Here is a 12,426-nt window from a genome sequence, read left to right as displayed (position 1 = left end):
TGACACTTAGCCCTACCACTCCCTAGCATGTGTTGGCGCCACACCCTGGAACCTAGCACATCTTGGCATGACTAACATGCCTTGGAACTACCTAGCATGTCTTAGTACTTCCTAGCATTCCATTGCACACCTTGGCACTCCATCGTTGTCATGCCCTCATAGATAGCCTTACTTTTGTTGTGGATTGGGAACCCAACCAAGTCATTAGCAAAACAATGTTGTGCCCAACCCAAAGTCTCCCTTTGTTTGAAATTTGTTTTTCCAACCCCTTATCGTAACCGTAGTCTTTCCACCTGCAAGTCCTATTCTAAACTTCTCCTAACATACTCCATCCTTGGGACACCTAGAATTCACTGACACTCATTACCACACACTCTTATTCATTCTTTTCCATGCATTTTGACCTAGTTATCCCTTGTGATTCCCTGACACTCCCTAACACTCCTCAAAATGCATTGGAACTACCAGGAATGTGTCAACATGCCTTTTCATTCCTTTGCACGCCTTGGCACTCATTATCTATCTTGCCCTCAAAACTACCCTTACATTTTTGTGACTTGCGAGCCCAACCAAGTCTTGCCTCAACTACAACAGCTTGAGCAAGTTATGGTTACTACAACTAGACTATGCCTTGTTCACCTAAGAACTTACTATAACTCATCTTATGATACTCATGTCCAATCTCAACTCATCCCACTTAACAAGTTACCAAGTCAAGGCTTACATCCAACCATGGCCATAAAACAACTAAGCAACATAGTTTACATCTTGACATACCATAACACTTGGCACATCTAACAATTCCTTGGCACTACGTGGCATGTGTTAGCATCCCTTGCATTCCTTGGCATGCTTTAACACTCCCTAGCACACCCTACCACTCCTTGACATGCCATGGAACTCTAGCATGCCTTGCCACTATCTAACATATAAGCTTGCCACTCCCTCCTTAGCACACTTAAAACTCATTAAGAGTCCCTATCACACACTCGTATCCGTTCATTTACATGAATTTTGAACTAGTTATCCCTTGTGTTTTCATGGTACTCCCGAACACTCCCTAGCATGCATTGGCACAACTTGGTACTTGGCACATCTTGGCATGTTTCCCTGGTACTTGGCACATCCTAGCTTGTTTTCCTGGTACTCTAGTATTCCTTGTCACTACCTAGCATACCTTGTCACTCCCTCCTTAGCACACCTAGAACTCACTGACACTCCCCGTCACATACTCTTATTCATTCATTTCCATGCATTCGAAACTAGTGATCCCTTGTTTTTCTCTAGCACTCCATAACACTCCCTAGCACGCATTGAAACATCTTGGAATTTTTCCCTGGCCTCTAACACTACCTAGCATACATTGTCACTCCATCCTTAGCACACCTGGAACTCACTAACATTTCCTGTCACAAACTCTTAATCATTCATTTGCATGCATTATTTTGACCTAGTGCTCCCTTGTGTTTCCCTAACACTCCCTAAATTGATGCCTACTGAGGTAATTTTATTCCTAGGTTGGTACTTTGAATACTTTCTCCTTAGAGAGATCTGTAATCTCTCCTCTTCATGGATGACTTCTTTGTGTTTTTACATCCACAATAGCATTCCACACTTAATTGTCAATTTCCTTTGTAATTTCAAATTTTCTTAATAAATAAAAAATCCTGAAATCTCCTTTTCCCTTCGCACAAATCTTGAAACCAAATGGTAAAATATAGAATCTACATATATCTAGATGTCTACTTCAACACTCTTTAATCTAGAGTCTTATAGACCTAGATACCTTTTTCTCTCATGTTAGATCTGGAGATCTAGATGATTCTATTAGTTACCATATTGTCCACTTCGACAAGGGTCACATATGTTAGAACCCATATTTACTTGTTAATCAAATAACTCATTGGGCCTAGATAACGTTTGGGCATGAGTCTCAAAATATGCTCCTTGTTTTAATTTGTAGTTGCTAGAGTATGTACACCTTCATAGATTTTAATTTTTATAATTTAACTATGGTCATTCAATAACATGTTGGAGTAATATGGGCGAGGCCCAAGATCAAATCTTCCACTTGCCACTATATCACCAAGAGTATATCCAACAATGTGTAAGCCATATGCCAATATCCTATTACTTAGCAACAATTGAGATGTCATGTGCGTGGGGGCACCTACTCTTTGAGCATTATCACAATAGACCAAACATGTCCCTTGGAATTGAACCTAGGTGGATGAGAGAGAAAATTGTTCTCTCAACCACTCTACCCTCCACCTTGAGACTGCACCTTGATAGATATTAGCAATCAAATCACTATGCACAGGAGAGTCCCTTGTACCACGAATAAGGAGGTCTCATACATTAATTTGGTTTTTGGATTGGATGTGACCTTAAATTTAGATTATTATTATTATTATTATTATTATTTAGTTTGGGGTGGTTATGGAGGTTGCTATTGGAAGACTTGTGGCACATGAGGAGGGCCACACACGTGACTTAACATGCTCTTGAACTTAGACTTCTTCCTATTTTTGGGAGATTATTCTTGTAGGTTGAACTTGCAAAGGGTCTCTTCTTGCTATTTTTATATATTCTAGGAGGGCACACTCATGGAGACATTTCTTACTATTCTTGGACACACACATACACAATCTCATGGAGTTTTGGCATGGTAAAAACCCTAATTCACCCTCATCTCCTTCGATTTGCTTTGGGGAGATGAATCACTTTATATTTTAGTATTTTGACCACTTATCTTCTCATGGAGTTCTCTATTTAGTTGGCATCTTGCACATTTATCTATGTAGTTAGCCCATCGGGACAGGGCAAATGGTGAATTTATATCCTGCACTCGAAGGCATTTGCCAACCAATATAGGGTCCCAACCAAGTTCAAAACTTGGTTTACATGTCTAGAGAGACTTGTGGGAATTTGTGCAAGGCTTAGGAGTATAATGGAAATTCCATTGACTTGTTCCCATGTCTCCTCGATGGCAGGTGACAAGTTTATCAATTTTCTTGATAAAAAAAAATCTATGGTGTTGATTTCCTTGGAATTTAGAGATGCAGAGTGGTTGCATGCATGCATAGTTTTAGAGGGTGCATTCTATGTGGACATGTGTATTTGACTTTGTTTGATGCCTATATGTGGTGGTGCATCCCCTTAAAGAGCATTATTTGGGGCATATTACTACCATTTTTGGATGGGAGCTAATTATCAGGAAGGGCTAGTTTCCACTTGTTGTAATGTGGTCCACCACAAATTTAGGAGGGATATAATTACCCCATCACTATAATATTTTTTTGACTTGTCATGGAGTTCATTAAAATATAACATTTTGTTGTCTAAGAGAAGATATTCGCTTTATAAGGTGATCTGCCTCACCATTATAATGGTCGAGAATTTGTGCATGAAGGAGGTCTCCCCTTGGGCTATATTTGATTTGAATTTTTCAATCTTAATATAAGATTTGAGGTATCATTCTATCATATGATAGGCTTAATTTTTGCATGCATTTAATGTTGTTGGATAGTTGTAGGTATCTCTTGCAAAGAATATGTTGTGAAGGCTTTATAATGGGGCATTTATCCTTTGGATTGGAGTATTGTATGGGGATTCTCCTTCCCAATTTATTTTTATTGTTATATATAATTTGCATATATTAATTCATCTTTTTGAACCATGGGAATTGGTAACTCGTCATAATGGCCTAGGCTATGCTTGATATTAAACCAACTGGCTGCACTATAACCTAAGAGTATATTCAACAACCCAAAAGCCATGTATGCCAATGACTTGTGACTTAGCAAGGGTTGAGGTGTCTAAAGGCACACTGGAGTGCACCTCTATTTGAGGGGCATCTACCTTTCTAGCTTTATCACAATGGGCCAAAGTCTCATTGGGGATTTTAATTTGGGTGGAGAGAGTGAAAAACATAACCTTCCTACCATATTATCAAGCCACCTTGATAATATCTATAATAATTCCTTACTATCAAAGGAGTTGTTATTGTAATTAATATATCATTGTAGGGCAACAGGTCCTCCAACTTGTTCAAGAGTAGTACTAATAGGACTCTCCACGACACATTACCATAACTATTTTTGACATTTTCAAGTTTGATTTTGGCATGTTATTTGAAAACCTCTCCTCCTTAACTATTCACCAAACAACCCTTTTTAGAGTGATATCCTTGACTCTATTTGCCCTAGATTTGGTAATCACTATTTTTGCGATTTTTCTTCATCTTTCACTTGCCATACCACTCACTATTCCATATTGCTACTACTACCCATTTTGCTAAGGCCCACTCTTCCAAATTCACCTCATGCCTCCACTCGACAAATTTAGTAATCTTATCATTAGAGATGTCTTGCTCAAGTTGGACAAGATTCAAGTAGAAGTGTGTGGAAGAATTATTGTGGTCACTATAGGTAACCTTCCTAGGTGCACAAAATTGACCCCTTAATGCTTAGGAATTTACATCATAGAAGGGTGCTAGATTGTTGTAATAGACACAATCAACCTTCCTTAAGCAAACATATACCCACATAGTCTATATCTCCAACCAAAAACATATTATTCTCAACTAAAAATATGCATTATACACCAAATTCACACATACAAAAACTTTTACTTTATATATTAGATATATCTATGAAAGAAGAGTCTAAACTTTTTATATTTTTTCATATTTTTGAATTTTTTAAAGGAATAATCATTAATATCTAATTCTATTTGCAATTCCAATAATCTTTGTAACAATTCTATTTGCAATTCCAATAATCTTTGTAAATTTTAACTCAGTTTAAAAAAAATAAAATAGAAAAATATACTTAAAAATATTAAAAACCTAAAATATTTAAACGCTTATAACCTATAAGGGTTTGAGGCCATGTGTTTCTCCTGTCTATCTTACCATAGACACCTATATACTACCTATTAGGACATAGCAGTTATAGCCTCACCTAGAGCACACCCATCTCATAGTTGTAGATTGGCTTTTCTGGCTGGTAGATGTAATTGCCCATTGCCCTGTTTTGTCTCTTCTTTTTGTGTTGGTTTTCTGTGAATCACGTATTTTTCAGTTGAGGTTTTATTCTAGGGTTTGGTGTTTCAATTTTGCATGTTTAAAATTGCAAAGATGCGTGAGATCCTACACACTCAGGGCAGGCAATATGGCAACTAGATTGGTGCCAAGTTTTGGGAAGCTCTCTGTGATGACCACAGGATCAATCCCACCGAGAGGTACCAGGGCACTTCCAATCTGAAGCTCGAAAGGGTTAATGTTTACTACAATGAGGTGAGCTGTGGTAGATTAGTGCCCCATGTTGTGCTCATGGATCTTGAGCCTGGAACTATGGAACTACGGACACCGTGAGGACCGGGGCTTATGGCCAGGTCTTTAGGACTGATAACTTCATTTTTGGCCAGTCTGGGGCTAGAAATAAATAGGCTAGGGCCATTATACCGAAGGGGCCACGCTCATCGATTTTGTGTTGGATGTCGTCAGGAAGGAGGCAGCTACAAGTCATAAATATCCGCGCTGTTGTTTCATTAAAACTGTACATGTCATTACAGGTTGCGGACTGCCCATTGGGATCACAGTGCGTGACCATAGATCGCTTAATGTCCCTGGAAAAGATTCTTCTACGACAAAATTATTTACCACGTCAGTGAGGAAGGAGGCAATTACAAACTTTAAAGTCGTAAATATCCGCGCTGTTGTTTCATTAAAACTGTACATGTCATTACAGGCTGCGGACTGCCAAATGGGATCACAGTGCATGACCATAGATTGCTTAATGTTCCTGGAAAAGATTCTTCTGCGACAAAATTATTTACCACGTCTATCTATCTATCAATATCGCACGATGTCCTCCACACTGCCGTATTTTGTATAGTTGCCACATAAAAGCAAAAGAAATGTATGGTAGGAGAAGTGTTTTTTCTTTGCCTCTTTTTACCTTTTTTTCAACTTATAATGTCGGGCCTAACTTTTTCCCAATGTCCTCTCTGCGGATGGAGGCTGCGTGAATTTTGAATGATTGTTTCAACTTCCAAACTTAATTTCCTTCTGTTGAGCACAATTATTTTCCTCTACCCTCCTTCAATTTTGCAGACTTAATCAATGGATCTACGCTCTCTTGAGCCTCTTTGTTCAAAGTATGGACCTTACAATGCAGGTTAGGTTGCTTGGTTGGAAGGATGAGTATAACTAGTTCAGGTAGGCAAGGTAAATGTCCTTTGGAAAGAGAGGGATGCATTCTTAGATTTTCAAATCTATTATCTCAATGGTCGATCTAAAAAAGAAGGACTGTTCTCCTTATTCAAGCGTGTGGATTATTAATTCAAGGGGTTGTTCGACTACGTTTCATTAAGTTAAGTTAATGAAAAAATATTGAGGTAGGAGCTACACCAACAACCGCCTAGCATGGCGTCTTAACAACCCTTTCACTTACCTGATCTACTTTCTAAACTTAGAACATTCATGGGCTTTAAATAGAGGAGGAATAACCTATTATAGAGTTTTATGAACCCAATGTTTCGAACTACCAAGTGAGTCCATCATCAGGGGATGCGTCAATACATATTCTAAAGATAATAATGATGTATCGAAGAGCTAAATTATTGTATATATATAGGTTATGAAAGAATTAATCTAAGAAATTAGGTCGCTATTATCCAATTAGTTTGTTAATATTCAGATTTTTATTTTAATTGTTTATTTTAATTAATTAATTAATTAATTATTATATAATTAATTTGTTTAATTAATTAATTAATTTGTTTAATTAATTAGTTAATTGTTTAATTAATTATTTAATTTGTTTACTCAATTAATTAATTTGTTTGATTAATTCACTAATTAATTTGTTTAATTAAAACCCTATAATTTTATATATAATTCCTAATGTTAATTTCTAATTGTTTTAATTTTGAGTTATTACAGCTATATGCTTTAGTTTATTTTAATATTTATCAAATGATTAGTTATGGAATAACCAGTTATTTATTTATATGCTTGCTTATACACTTTTAGCAACTTTGCTATTTACTTGTGAAGCGGGAAGAATCTCCACCTACTCTACTCAAGATTTACTATCTCATCTGTTAGGCAATTACAACCTTAGTCTACATACGAGAGGATTCCCCCATTCGACTCGTCAATGCCTTATCCGGATCAAACCACTCTCTTTTTATCATTGTACAGTCCTGTTAGCCCCTGGTAGCCCCATTAGAAGAGCGAGAAACGACGGTAGATCAGTCCCTTAGGATTATAACGTACGACATTATAGGGTGTGAATATTGGTTCGACAAAGGGTGCTTTATCTAGGGTTCAGTAGGTAAGGCACTATTTCTCAAGGTGGGCAGCGCATTCCGCATATATGAAATATATTAGTTCTAGAAAAGCAGCTAGTTGAATCAAGCAGGCTTAGTGGCAAGCTAATTAGTCTGTTACTAATTAGGTTATTTAAGGCATAAATAAGATTGGAACTATAGTGCCTATTCGATTGAGTTTGTGGGCAAGAAAAGAAATAGTTATTGGGGTGTTACTAGTGAGTTACTGTTTGGGTGTTACTAGAAAGAGGTCTAATTAGTCGGAAGGAATGGGGACCCCACTGATACTAACCTTCACTAAACACCAGAGGGGCCCAGTCAGTGAGGTATCGAAATGAGGGTGGGGAAACAAGCGCGTAGCCCCCACCGGCCTAACTGCCTATAACCCAAGTGCCTAGCTACCTGCCATATGGAGATAGTTGAGAACGATCTGGGTTGTTCCCTAAACTTACCCACTCATTACAGCCAAGTTGCCACGATAACGGAGCTCCTAAAGTGACGCTAACAAAGATAGATAAAAAGATAAGAGGCTATCTAAAAGAAGAGGTACAAATGTACATGAGAATGAGAAATGCCAAAATCAAGCTACCTAGATGGCTTTATGGGCTCGGGGATATAAGTCTCGTATATCAAGTTCTTTTGTTGGCTGCTTTCGGCCCGTAAGATTGAGAAGGTTAGGGTTGTCTTAAGCTTACCGTGTAAGAAAAATTTCTCCTACTTCCCTGCCGTCTGAGAAATGGCTCTGACTGGGGACTATGACTGGCATCTCTCAGCAATGAGAACTAGCTATTGACAATGAGAAACGAACCGTGACCTTTTGCACACTTTAGTGTCTGCGGGTTGAGACTCTACTGAACCTTAATTGATTGTTTCAACTTACTTAAGGGTTTCAAGTGTGTCATTCTTTGGGAGGAGGTACTGGATCTGCGATGGGAACCATTTTGATCTCCAAGATCACGGAGGAGTACCCTGATAGAATGATGCTTACCTTCTCTATTTTCCCTTCCCCCAAGGTGTCTGACACAGGGGTGGAGCCTTAAAATGCCATGCTCTTTGTGCATCAACTGGTGGAGAATGTAGACAAGTGTATGGTGCTGGACAATGAGGCACTTTGTTGAAATGCTAATTCCAACTGTAGTGTATTGTTTTTGAAAACCGCCAGTTTATCCCCCGCACCGCTTTTGCTGAAAGATGGTATTTCCTGGGAAGTCAGTGATCATGTACATCGTCTGACACGTGGCCACAGCGATTTTTCCAAAACCACCATTCCCCAGCAGGTAAAGTTCGGTAAGATGGGACCTCCGGGTAATTGCGTCAGCCATCCGTTTAAAAAGGGCAAGATCAACAGTTGGTAGCTCATGAGAGGGAGGGTACTTCACTCTGCTTGTCTCTGGATTTTCCGTGCGATACGGTTAATACAAAATCAATTTACTGCCATGAATGTAATTAATAAATGTACTGTGGGCAGTAAACATAGGTAAAACTTTTAATTTTGTTATTTTTTTATTCACGGGAGTAGCACAAGTTCGTTGACTATGTAATATGTTTTTTTTGTTGTTCTGGAGTATGTAATGAAAAGAAAAAAAACACAGCAGCACGTATGTATGTTTGTTGACTATGTATTGTAGCACAGCAAAGCGCAAATGAATGTTTTTTGTTGAGAATATGTAATAAAATAGGGCAAGACGCAACAGCGTGAAAATGAAAAATTTGGTTTTACAAACAGCAGTGTGAAAATTTGTAAGTTGAGACAGTGTAATGTTTCAGAGAGGAGACAGAGTATTTTTGTTCGGAAATGCACAAAAATGTAGAGAGAGAGTAATTTTCAGGGAGACAGTGAAGTTTTTTTTATTGTCTCTGAAGTAGTTCTGTTGGTGAAATCCCTCTATGAGAGGAAGAAGTTTTTTTTGTAACAGTCAATTTCATTAATGAGTAGAAATCTTTTGTGTGTGTAAAACTCTATGTTCTGGAAACAAATTTTTGATCATGTGGTAAAAACAGAGTATTATTCTCTATTCAATTAATTTTGTTTGGAATTACCAGAAATTCCCAACACCCTTTACAACATCTGCTTCACGACTCTCAAGCTCACAACTCTTAGCTTTGATGATTTGAACCATCTGATATCTGCAATAGTGAGTGGAGTCACCTGCTGCCTCAGATCTAAGGAAACTAGCAGTGCATTTGATCCCCTTCCCTCGTCTTCACTTCTTTATAGTGGGATTTGCCCCGTTGACTTCACGTGGTTCACAACAATATAGAGCCCTCACCATTCTGGAACTGACACAACAGATGTGTGATTACAAGAACATGATGTATGTTGTAGATCCACGTCACAACAGGTACCTTACTACAGCAGCCATGTTCAGAGGCAAGATGAGCACTAAAGAGGTGGATGAATAGATGATGAATATTAAAAACAAGAATTCCTCCTATTTTGTGGAGTGGATGCCCACCAATGTGAAATCTAGTGAATGTGATATCCTACCAAGAGCCCTTTCCATGTTTTCCATGTTCATTGGGAACTCAACATCCATTCATGAGATGTTGAGGAGAGTGAGCGAGCAGTTCACTACCATATTTAGGAGGAAAGCCTTCTTTCATTGGTACACTGGTGAAGGCATGGATGAGATGGTATTTAGGAGGAAGGCCTTCTTTCATTGGTACACTGGTGAAGGCATGGATGAGATGGAATTCACTGAAGCAAAGACCAAAATGAATGATTTGGTGTCTAAATACATGAAATATCAAGATGTTAGTGCAAAGGATGATGATACTATGATGATGAAAATTCAACTCAAGAAAGGTAGGGAAAAAGCTTACGTAATTCCATGGAAAACCGGTAGTTGTTTCAATGCCTAATAGTTGTTTCTTTGTGGAATTCATTTGCATTTCTTATTCTTTCATGGTCTACTTTGCTCTCATCGAAAGTTTTGGCATTGAATGCATAAACTTTGTATACAACTCCTACAATATGTCCTTGGTTTTGTTGATCATATTGAGAAGATGTAACTGCCTATCAAAATTATAAGCGAAATTCAATCATGCTTGGACACTCCTCTATATTATATGTTATATAATTATGGTGTTGAACAGATTTTGAAGACTATAATATGTTTCTAGGATTTGTAAATAGGAAAGACAACAATTCTCTGCAAATTCAAACCAGGGGAGTACGTGAGAACAATGCCCACTATAGGATTCAATATAGAGATTGTAATGTTTAAGAATCTGAGCTTCACTGTTTAGGACGTAGGGGGCCAAGATAAAATCTGCTATTTGTGGAGATAGTATATGGTCAATGCCCAGGTATATTTCAGATTTTTTATCTATTATTACTAGAAGTTGGCTCCTGATTCCTCTTTTAAGAAGTTTTTTTCTTTAAGCCATGTCTATATATGTTGGATTCATTTAGTAAATTCATGGTATAGCATTGTTGGATTCATTAGATACATTTATGACATGAGATTTCTTTGGGGCATTTTATAATGTGTATATGTTGGATTTGGATTCATTTGTAAAATATATGGCTTTTTATCGTTGGTGGGATTCACTTGATAAATTTATGTTTGTTTGTGGACATGAATTTTCATAATAATATATACTCTATAGATATCATAATATATATTATTTCATATTCACTTAGCAAATCTCATATATTATATGATTGTTGTTTTGTATATAGATGTTAAATTTTATAGATACATAGATTTTTTTGTCTTTTTATGTAGATTGTAGATTCTTTTGTTTCTAAGAGATATAAGTAAAGTTGACAATCAAATTTTCTTATATTCTCAAAATGTTCAATTTTTTTTACAGTAATCTTGTTCATGATTCTTTTGTTATACAGGGTAATGTTATCTCAAGCTATGTGCAAATAAGCACTCAAGTATGACAGTAGTTAGGTAAAAGGGTGTTTGCAATAAGTGGAGAAAACTCTGAATGAATTCATAGTCCATCTTTAGTGTTAGGCTGTGATTTTATCTTGTGCCTTTGTTATTTTCATGTCAATATTGTTCTTACTTATGCATTCATAACGAGATCAGGATGTTTTTCATATCTGTTTTTGTTCTTTGCTGCGAGCTGGAGCTCATCTTATTGTGGATTCTATTTGAGCCAATGTTGATTGCCATCTCTTCTTTTTCTTTTATAGTAGAGTTTTTGTGGTGTATGCTAGAGTTTTTAAATTGACTGTTTTACTTCAATTTTTTATGTATTTTCATGTATGTTTTATTAGTTTGGCTGTATCTTATAACATTGACTTGAAATCAAAACCATAGTGTTGGACAAGATTTGGTAACTCCAAGGAGGTTTATTCTTGGTGTGATATGCTTGGAGTTTGTCTTGTTTGATAACATGATTTTGAATTATTATGAGTGGAAAGTGTCCTAAAATCACATGATTGTTTAACAAGAAGATGATATATCTTGGGATGCATTTGTTGTGTTTCAATAGATTTTAGTTTTTCTCTGCATAACCAAAATCCAATACATTTTTTGGCTACTTGATTGTATTATTTTTGGTTTGCTAAGTGGTTTGGGCCCTATGATGACTGCATGCTTTGGCTCTAGAAAATGTGACCTTGGGGCATAAAAGTAGTAAGTGTGACTTAAGAAAAGGCAAGCATTTATACTTGTTAAAGAGAAACTCCTTTCATGAGTTATATTGTTGTTATTTTAGGTTTTGTTATTTCATGGATTTTATATAAATTTCAACTTGATAGGTGTACTAAATTGTATGCTTTTGGAGACTAATACAATATTGTGTTTGTTGCACAGTTTGAGTTTGGCTTCTCAACATTGCCTTTGTGTCCAATTTTTTATTCAATCATGGCTTTCATTCATTCACTTTAAGCATATGATATGACAATGATATCTAATCCCAAAAAGGTAAAGAATAATTGTTGTTTGATGATTTCAAGCCTCGCAATATCAACTTTAAAATCTTTCCAACATGTTAATTGTGCCTTGAGTGTGTTGGAAGAACCCATCAAAATGATTGATTGTAGAATGGTTGTCTGTAATCTGGTTGCTGTTGGGTAGCAACAATCGTATTTGAACCAACTCCTTCAACAACCCATATAACCAA

General features: G+C 36.9%; 1 pseudogene; it reads left to right on the top strand.

The window, feature by feature from the left end:
• Positions 1 to 5,140: 5,140 nt before the first annotated feature.
• LOC149202921 (tubulin beta-3 chain pseudogene) lies at positions 5,141 to 10,200 on the top strand (annotated as a pseudogene).
• The last annotated feature ends 2,226 nt before the right edge of the window (positions 10,201 to 12,426 follow it).

The sequence above is a fragment of the Pinus tabuliformis genome, chromosome 2_1 (genome assembly GCF_031772625.1).
Source record: "Pinus tabuliformis cultivar Carrire ecotype Pingquan chromosome 2_1, CPIR1, whole genome shotgun sequence".
Taxonomy (NCBI): Eukaryota; Viridiplantae; Streptophyta; class Pinopsida; order Pinales; family Pinaceae; genus Pinus; species Pinus tabuliformis.
This window is presented reverse-complemented; position numbering and strand designations above follow the sequence as displayed.